Below are 9,238 nucleotides of genomic sequence, written 5' to 3' on the forward strand. Positions count from 1 at the left end.
GACCTGCAGCTTAACATCGCGACTGAAGGGTTGCAGTGACGCAACTTAAGAGCTCCTGCTTAGGGGAAAACGCCCATCCCGACCACCGCACGGTGACAGTTTCACTAATGCTTCGGCTGGAGGTCTTTTCGAAATCTTTTACATGTTCCTGCAGGGATTTGTTTTATTCTGATGTTTACAAATACTGCCGCTTCTTGAGGTGGAGCTACTGATTAGTAGACTCTAACAGGCCCTCTTTTCACCGCCAACCCCAACCTTTTTTTCTCCTGGAATGGACCTGGAGAGGGCGCAGTATAATATCTTTTAAAAGGAGACGTGAAACCCTACCAAGACCAAGATAGCTTGAGTGCTCCTCAGACACTTACAGAGGGAAGAAATAAACCGCGTATCACACTCACGTGTGGCTGTGCGTGTGCGTTTTGTACCTGGATGTGCGTGCGCGCGTGCATGTACGCGCGTGCTTGTGGAGGGCGGGGTAGGATGGGAGCAGCTACTATGAAATCTGCACCTTGGTTAGTTACAGTATGTCGTTAGCAGTAGATATATACCTTGTTTAACAATCCATTCATTAGACTAAAATACAAGGCAATTAAGTTTTTTTGAGTTCATTTAGACTTCCTGAGTAAATTTAGTGATCGATGATTTTTTTAAAATGTAAAATGTCATCTGCCGTGAACTTCAAAGTCATCCATTCCGTCTGTGCACATCTGTTATAGGATATGGCAAAGGAAAACAAAAGAATTAAAATATTACATACATTGAGTAGTCAAAAGATGGGAAATGGTAAGTATTTTGTGTTATAATTTCAATCTGCACTGTCCAATAGGGTGTCGGCTAGCCATATGTGGTTATTGAACACTTGAAATAAGGTTACTGGGGCTGAAAAATGGAATTGTTAATTTAAAGTTAATTATTTTACATTTTAAAAACTGATTTCAGTTATTGAAAAACTTTTAAGTATGTTTGGAACAAACCTGAATATATGACTCTATATTTTTCAACTTAAACTTTATGAAATCTAAATTCAGCATTGGAATTGAGATGTGCTGTAAGTATAAACTACTCGTGGGATTTCAAAGACTTAGTAGCAGAAATTTTAAGAAAGCAGAATATTGCATAGCTTATTAAGAATTTTTTATCATTACATGTTGAAGTGATAATATTTTGGATATCTTGGATTAAATATAGCATTAAAATAAATGTTTCTTTTTTTTAATGTGGCTACTAGAACATTTAAAACTACACACATGGCTGACATATTTACATTAGATAATGTTGGCTTAAAGTATTAAAACAATAATACTACCTTGTTTATGGATATATTTTCTCAACTGGTAAAAATGAGAACATATGAACAGGATGCTACACTTCAACTTCAGGGTTGTGGTCATCTCTCAGAAGGGAGACCAAAGGGTAGTAGAGAGGTTCAAATAACTTGTATCTGAAAGATCATCATCTCATTGCAAGTTTTTTAGTGATAGAGCCCTACTAAGCTTCTTTAGATGTTTTAAAATATCAAAGTGAATATTGAAGGGGAGAGCACAGATAGGGAGCTGTGGGAAATACTGTGACCTTTTTCCTCAGAGGTAAATTCAGAAGGATTAAAACTAGTGTGGCCAAACACTTATTGTTTGTCTGGGTTTTCTGATGATTTACTATCTTAAATAATTTACTATTAAAGTAAAATGACTTGTCTTGGTATTGCTATGCAAAAAAGAAAAGATGCTATTTAAAAAGTTATGAATCACTGACTGCTAGAACAGAATACCTGTTTAACAGTTTTATTAGGAGTTTATTTTTCTGACATAATGAGAAGCTGGGGGAAGATGGCTCCCAGTATTGCTTCTGTAGTTCAACAATGTCAAGATTGGCATCTATGATTTTCCTGCTTTTTCCTCATGCTACTCAGAATAGCATTCTAACAACTGGTTTGAAACAGCAATAATCTATCAATAACTTATTCCTAATAAAGGTATTTTTTATAGTAATAAGGGAGAGAATGATTGTTGGGTAAGCAATTAATAGTTATCTACAATGGTCTAGATTTAATATGATAGAAGGAATAGAACAAGACTATGCTACTTAACACTCTTAAAACAGATAAAAATTCTTTCAGAAGTTAGCAGAAATGAGTTATTGATTTTAATGAAAAGTTTAAAAATAATTCCACCTTTGTAAACCTAGAAAATATATTCAGGTATTAATCAAATTGACAAATTCACTCAGTATATATTTGAGTCAATGACATATGTATAGCACTGTACTTACTATGTCCTCTGAGAGATATAAAACATGATACACATTCCCTGCCTTCAAGAAACATTTAAACAATAACTGTTTGTATTATACTTTCTACTTTATAAAACTTTCACAAGCATGAAGTATTTGGAAATCATAACAACTCTGCAGGAGAAATTTTTATCTGATAAATAAATAGTAGGCCCTGCAGATACCTGCCTATACCTCTCTGGCTTTTACCACTTTAAAATTCTGGGGCAGGTTTTCAGCTGCCAGTATCTGCATCCCTTTGCCCGAGGTCTTTGTCCCAAGGGTGGAAGAAAATCCTGTAACAGTGTTAGGGCAAATTGGAAGAGCTTGAGAATCCTCAACATCCCATCTCAGCACCCCTTATCCAATATTCTACAGGTAACCTGGCTTTTTTTCCCCTCACATGGGATAACTTCAAGGCATATATTTCATACCATTTCCCTAAGTTTTCCAGCAGAATTGTGCTTCAGTCATTCCAATGGTAGCTGGCTTGGTAAGGCATCCTTTATTTACTGCTTTCCCTTCTTTGTTTTACTTCCCCATCTCCCAACAGGTGTTTCCTGAATTCTCCAGATAAACCACCTACACTCAAATCCGTGTCTCAGGATTATAGTGGGCACTTCCACTAGGTTATTTCCACATACCCATTCCTCGGCTACAATGGAGTTCAGTGTGTGGGTACATGATTCAAGCCAAGCCAATTTGAACCCTTCCCAGGCAATTTTGTTCAGTCCGAAACAGAAGAGAGATCTCTTCTATTGTTTAATCTCCCCATTATTGTACTTCCAGTAGAACAGTGCTTGGCACAAATTAGGAACTTGCTAAATATTTGCAGAATATTCAACGAATAATAATTTTTACAATTTTTTTTCTGCTAACCCAAATTTATGATCAGGCATTAATTTTTAAATGTATAAAATACTCTTGTTATAGTATATCATAGTGTCATAGCATTGTCCATAGTAGTTAAGAGCATGGTCTCAGGAGCCAAGTGTTTGAGAATTAAACTGCACTCTCCAGTTGTTAGACTATGCTGGTTATTTATCTGCTGTCTTTCAGCTCCTGTCTCCTCCTCTCTCCTCTGTACTGCAAGAGTACTGGAATTCTTAAAAAAAAATTTTTTTTTTTCCCTCAGACTCACTTGTCCCTTGGTGTCACATTCAGTTCTGCTAATGGGAGATCAAAATGCAAGAGGAGGATAGAAGTGATTTTCTTCTTCAGACTCCAGTAGCCTCAGCAGCACTGTGCTTCTCTACTCCAGGAGCTGGGGGCGGGGCGACTGAACTCAGCTGGCTTCCTGAGAAGCAGCGAGCAAAGGTAGTTTTAATCATTCAACAGTTATGTTCCAAAAGCCTCAGAAGCACAGCAGTTGTGTGTTTTGGATAACACCACTTACTCTTTTGTGACCCCAGTGCTATGATGGTAGCTGTTCTTACAGTTACCTCTGGATAACAATACTGCCAACCTTTTACTCCTCCAACCTGTCTGTAAGGATATCCTCAATGAGAGGTAATAACATTCCCTCTGAAATACCCAAACTGTTTTTCTTTTCCTGGCTGGATACTGAATGATACTGTAACCATGAGCAATTTATTCTCTTTGCCTAACTGACTTCTTCTATCATATGAAATAGTATATCTATCTCACTGGAATTATTAGGAGGATTAAATCGGTTAATATTTCTAGAGTACTTAGAAGAGTGCCTGGCACAAAGCAGACACTATGTTTGTTAAATAAGTGGTATTGTTTCATACTCTTATTTTTAAATACATATGGCATTAGCAATACAATTTATAAAATCTAATGTCCTGCTCCATGTAGCTATCCCTTTGTACAGCCTGTACAATCTTCTCTTGTTACCACTATTCAGCACTATCACTTCCCTACCCCTCATGCCTGTCTTACTCCTTTGCCTATCTCTTCTGTCTTATAGCAGCATGTATGTTTTTCACAGTATCTTTCTCTCACTTGCTTTAGACATAATATAGACATTTTGGAGGTCTGTGGGATTAAATGTTTTTATGAAATTAGTGTATTTTAGGATGCTGCAGTGGTGAGAGGGGTATGCAGGGTGGAAAGCAGCACTGGATGAGGAAGACTAGAGGTTATATTAGAACCTTAAGATGAATCCAGAATCTTCATCGTGGGATGTCAGGGACTTCATGAGGAGAAAGGCTTGAGAAATAGATTCTTTGGGTTAATTGTGCCTACATTAGACCATCTTACATTTGTATGGAGTTATTTCATTGACTTCTGTTTTGAGATATTGAAAATAGACTTGATTTTGACCTCATACTCAGCAGGGAGAGAAGACTCAGATTTTAGGGCTACATTTACTCCATTTCCAAGATCTTGAGGACACCCTCTCAATCCACTCCCCCAAAAAGTGGAAATGAGATAGGCCTAGAGATTACTGAAAAGACAGAATTCTGCTGTGTGTGTGTCCAGAGAATTGGTTTCAGAAATTCCTAGAATTTCTGTTGAAGTTTTTAACAGAGTAAGATCAGTACTTCAGTTTTTACCACCCTTTAATCTTTAAGCTTGTCCTACAAGGTGTAAATACTTTTTTTCTTTATTAACTAGTCCAATCTTCAACTATAATTAAGTGTATTTTTAGTCTTATTAGACTAATTCTAGATTTTATATTTAGATAGACTTTTTTAGATTGATATTTTTTAAAGTACATCTGAAAATCTCATATTGTTTGTGAACATATTTTTAAATGCAATCAAACTACTAAGCATAATAACAAAACTATTTAGGGGATAACATTGTAAATATGTCAGCTTTACATTTATGGATATTTACACCAGAATTTGCAATTTTCAGTCATTACCAAACTTAAAAAATCAGCATAGTATTCATTGGAAACACAAAATAGTAGATAAAAATATTTTCAAAAATGTTTACAGAAGAATTATTTTCCTATTACATGAAAGCAGTAGATACTCAGCTAAATATGGGCTGAATTCACAACGCTATTACAATTCAAGAGCTTCTGATGCTTTTAACTACTATTTCCTAAAATAGATTAGTTGTATTCACTTCCTCTCAAATGATTCCTTTATTTTCATAATGTATTCTGCGGCTTTCATTGTTAAGGTCTAAATTGTTCTTGATTATTTTGAATGCAGTGCTCTGCAAGTGGAAAAATAAGTCATTTCCTTTATATAAAAACAAACGAACAAACAAAAAACAGTATAGCCCTGTCCGGCCCTGAGCCCGGGTTGCTCAGCAGATTGCAGCGTCCTCCCATATACCGAAGGGTGCAGTTCGATTCCTGTCAGGGTACCTACCTGGGTTGCAGGTTTGATCCCCAGTGGGGGTACATATGGGAGGCAACAGATTGATATTTCTCTCTTGCATGAATGTGTCTCTCTGTTTTCCTTCTCTCTCTTTTAAAAAAAGAAAAAAAGTTTGTCATCTCCAGGACTGTGGATATATTTGTCTTTAAAAACAACAACAACAACAACAAAAACAGCATGTAAGTTTTGGGTTTGTGTGTGCATGTGAACATAGGTTTTCATTTCTCTTAGGTAGGTGCCTTGAAATGGAATTGCTAGGTAAATGTATGTTTAAATTTTGAGCAACTACTCAACTGTTCTCCATAGTAACTGACATTTTACATTCCTACTAGTGATGTATGTATTCCAATCTTACCACATCTTCAACAATACTTGCTATTTTCTCTTTGATTATAGCCATCCTAGTGGTATAGCCATGAAGTGGTATCTTATTGTGGATTTTTACTTTGCATTTCCCTAATGATTAGTGATACACATATTTTCATATACTTAGTAGTCATTAGTCATTGGCTTTTTAGCATAGGCTAATTTAAGATCTGATATCCTATGTATAGAAGGATGAATTCTTGCACATGCACATATTTACATATGTGTATTTATGTATGTGTAATATACCTATATAACTAGCACCCCAAAGTATAGTATATTAGGCATATTACAGCTTAATACAAATTACTACTCTTATCACTTTCTAAACAATGAGACACAACTTAACTTCACTTACCTCTCATATCTTTTGTGCTATTGTTATATATTCTATTTCCACATTATAAAAAACCACAGGACATTATTGTTATTTGTTTTAAACAAATAATGCTCTTAAAATTTACATAATTACCCTGTGTTCTTTTTGCCCTTCTGAGGATTTAGGACCATTTTCCTTCAGCAGGATTGCTGGCAATAAATTCCCTCAGCTTTTGTTTTTCTAAAAACACCTGCATTTTGCCTTAATTATTGAAAGCTTTTTTTCCTGGATATAGAACTTGAGGTGAGCATTTCTTTTAATTCAGTAATTTAATGCCATTCTATGGTCTGGATTTCCTAATTCTGTTAAAGAGTCGGCATTCAGACTTATTGCTTTCTGAATTTATTGTGTCTTTACTCTCTGGTTCCTAAGATTTTTTTGTCTTAAGTTTTCAAATTTTTTATTATGATTTACTCCAGATGATCTCTTCCACTAGAGAGGATTTGATCTTTCCCGTTAGGCAGAATCAACCCCTCTAATAGAAGAATAAGAGGTTGACTATCTCAATCCAGTGAGAGGTTGAGCTGTATGTATCCAGGCTGGGCTATAAAGTTTTAGTAAGACCAGTTCACCTCTGGCTCATTGCGGCTCTTCACACATTATCACATGGGCTTTTGATTGAGGTCTTGGCAGTCTCTGTCTCCTTAGTCCTGAGATTCACTTCTGCTCTTTGGGGATTTTGGGCTTCTCTCTGCACATTTCTGTCTACACAGCTTCAAAATATAGTAAATGTTTTCAGGAAGAGACCAGTGATGTGTTTTTGGCAGACCCCGCTCCTTCTAGCCAGACTTCTGTCCACAAAGTATTATGAAACCCTAGATTTCACTTTTTCTTTTAGAAGATTCTGGCACAATTCTCTAGCCTCCCACTGAGAATTCAGCCCATCTGTGTGGGAAATAGATCATTATGTATATTTAGGTGACCTCTAGTTTCCAACTGATTCTGCTAACCCCACACAATTGCCAAAAACTTGCTAGATTCTCTTTCCCTTTCTAAAAGCCCATATACTTGGGCCTAGTGAGATTGATTCTCAGTTCCAGGCCTAAAATCTACAAATTGCTCCCCAAAATCATCAGCACACCTATAAAGAGCTCTTGCCTCTCTGGAATTTTGGTTTGAATCACTTTCTGATTTCTTCAACAGATCTCCAGTGTATTTAAAAACATGAATTTTGCAATTTGTCCTTTTTCCCCTAATTGTGGCAGTGGAGACTTTTAGAAAATATGTAAATAAATTTTGGGTGGATATTTAATTCCTGGTGATTCACAAAAACAGTCATCAGTTTTTGAAGAAAAAACAAAAGTAATTTTGCTTACCATTTTTTCATCGAAAACGCTAGCACTGGGATGAGGTTTTTGTTGTTGTTTCTCAACCTTCAAAAAGATATTGTTTAACTACATTACTACATTGAATCTCTGAAGTGAGCATGCAGTTAGGCCTCAGAACCAGTGATATTCCCATAAATGGATGTGCCTGTTTGATAATACTTCAATATGCTTAACCTTCTCCTCTCACTGCCTTTAAAACAACTTGAAAATATTAAATTCCAATATAAAATTTATCTTTGAGACAGTAATATGTGTGCAGAGTAATGGTTTCAGTTTTTTAAATTATGCAAATTGAGAGAACAGTAATTTATATGCAACTAATCTTATATAAAATATACTATATTTTGGCTAATTGTTAATAAAGAATAAGAAATAATTATTGAGAACTTATTTACTGCTCTGTGGTGGGAGAGTTTACAAAAAATGTATAATGATATTCTCTTTCCCTCAGGATTTTGCAATCTGGTTTGATAATCAGTCTATGAAAAGTCCAAATTCTTAGACTAACTGACCGAATAAATGATACGAATTTCAATAGCTAGCAAAACTCAGATCAGTTCTACAAAATCCTTCCAGGTTGACACATCTATGGATAAATTCTGGCTTGCAGAAAAACTATTTATACTTATAGGATAGGGGACCTACTTTGGAAACAGCTTTAAGCCTAACTCATAATTAGTTTACTGCTAAATATTTATGTTGTTGCAATTTGAGAGATGATAAACTCATGCAAAGTTTGGCAAATAATGTGACATATTGGTATCATCCTGGGGGTGGGGCCGGGGAGCGGCCGCCCGCCTCCGCCCCTTCGGGACCCAGAAGACGCCCATGTTTACCTCCCGGTATTTGACACAGAGACAAAGGGGGAAGGAAGGGAGGGACGGAGGGAGGGAGGGAGGGACCTCCTGAGGGAAACTCCACAGGCCGAAAGCCTTACTTTTAGGTCAGTCTGTAACGCCCCTGGAGAGGCCAGATCAGCTGTCCTCCCGCGCCCTTTCCCAGGTTCCCAGCCAGCTCTGTCTTCCTGGGGTTCCACCCCAACCTCAGCGAAGACGGGCGGGGCTGGGCAACCGGTTCGCAGAGTAAGCTCCTCTATCTTTCCCTCTTTATTATTCTTCGGACGGGGCACAGGAGTAACAGGACCTGGACGATAGTCTGGGCAGGGCAGGCTGCTTCTGTTATCTCAGCGACAGGAAAGCGAATCGTCCCCGCCACCCCTCGACTACGACCCCCAGGCTCGCGGCTTGGTATTTTCAAATGTGGCGGGGCTTTTCCTCTTGGGCCAACCACTCCCCCCGTTTACTGTTCTAGCCAGTCAGCGTCAGGCCCGCCATTTTTCAAACCCTCTTCCTGCCGCCAATCAGGATGGAGCAGTATATTCCTCTCTTGACCGGTTCTAACGGGTCTGGGAGTTAACGACCTGGGCGACCCACCGAACCTGCTAGGCTGGGGGTGGAGGGACAGGCCCAGCGAGACTTCTACCAATAGAAAACATCCATTGAGAGGGGGCGGGGCTTCTCAGAGTTTGAATACTCACCAGACCCAATCAGAGAGGTGCGGGTGTGGCCTGTGGTCCGGCTCGTCAAGTTGCC

The sequence above is a fragment of the Pteronotus mesoamericanus genome, unplaced genomic scaffold (assembly GCF_021234165.1).
Source record: "Pteronotus mesoamericanus isolate MK-2021 breed Mesoamerican mustached bat unplaced genomic scaffold, CSHL_Meso_final contig_32, whole genome shotgun sequence".
NCBI lineage: Eukaryota > Metazoa > Chordata > Mammalia > Chiroptera > Mormoopidae > Pteronotus > Pteronotus mesoamericanus.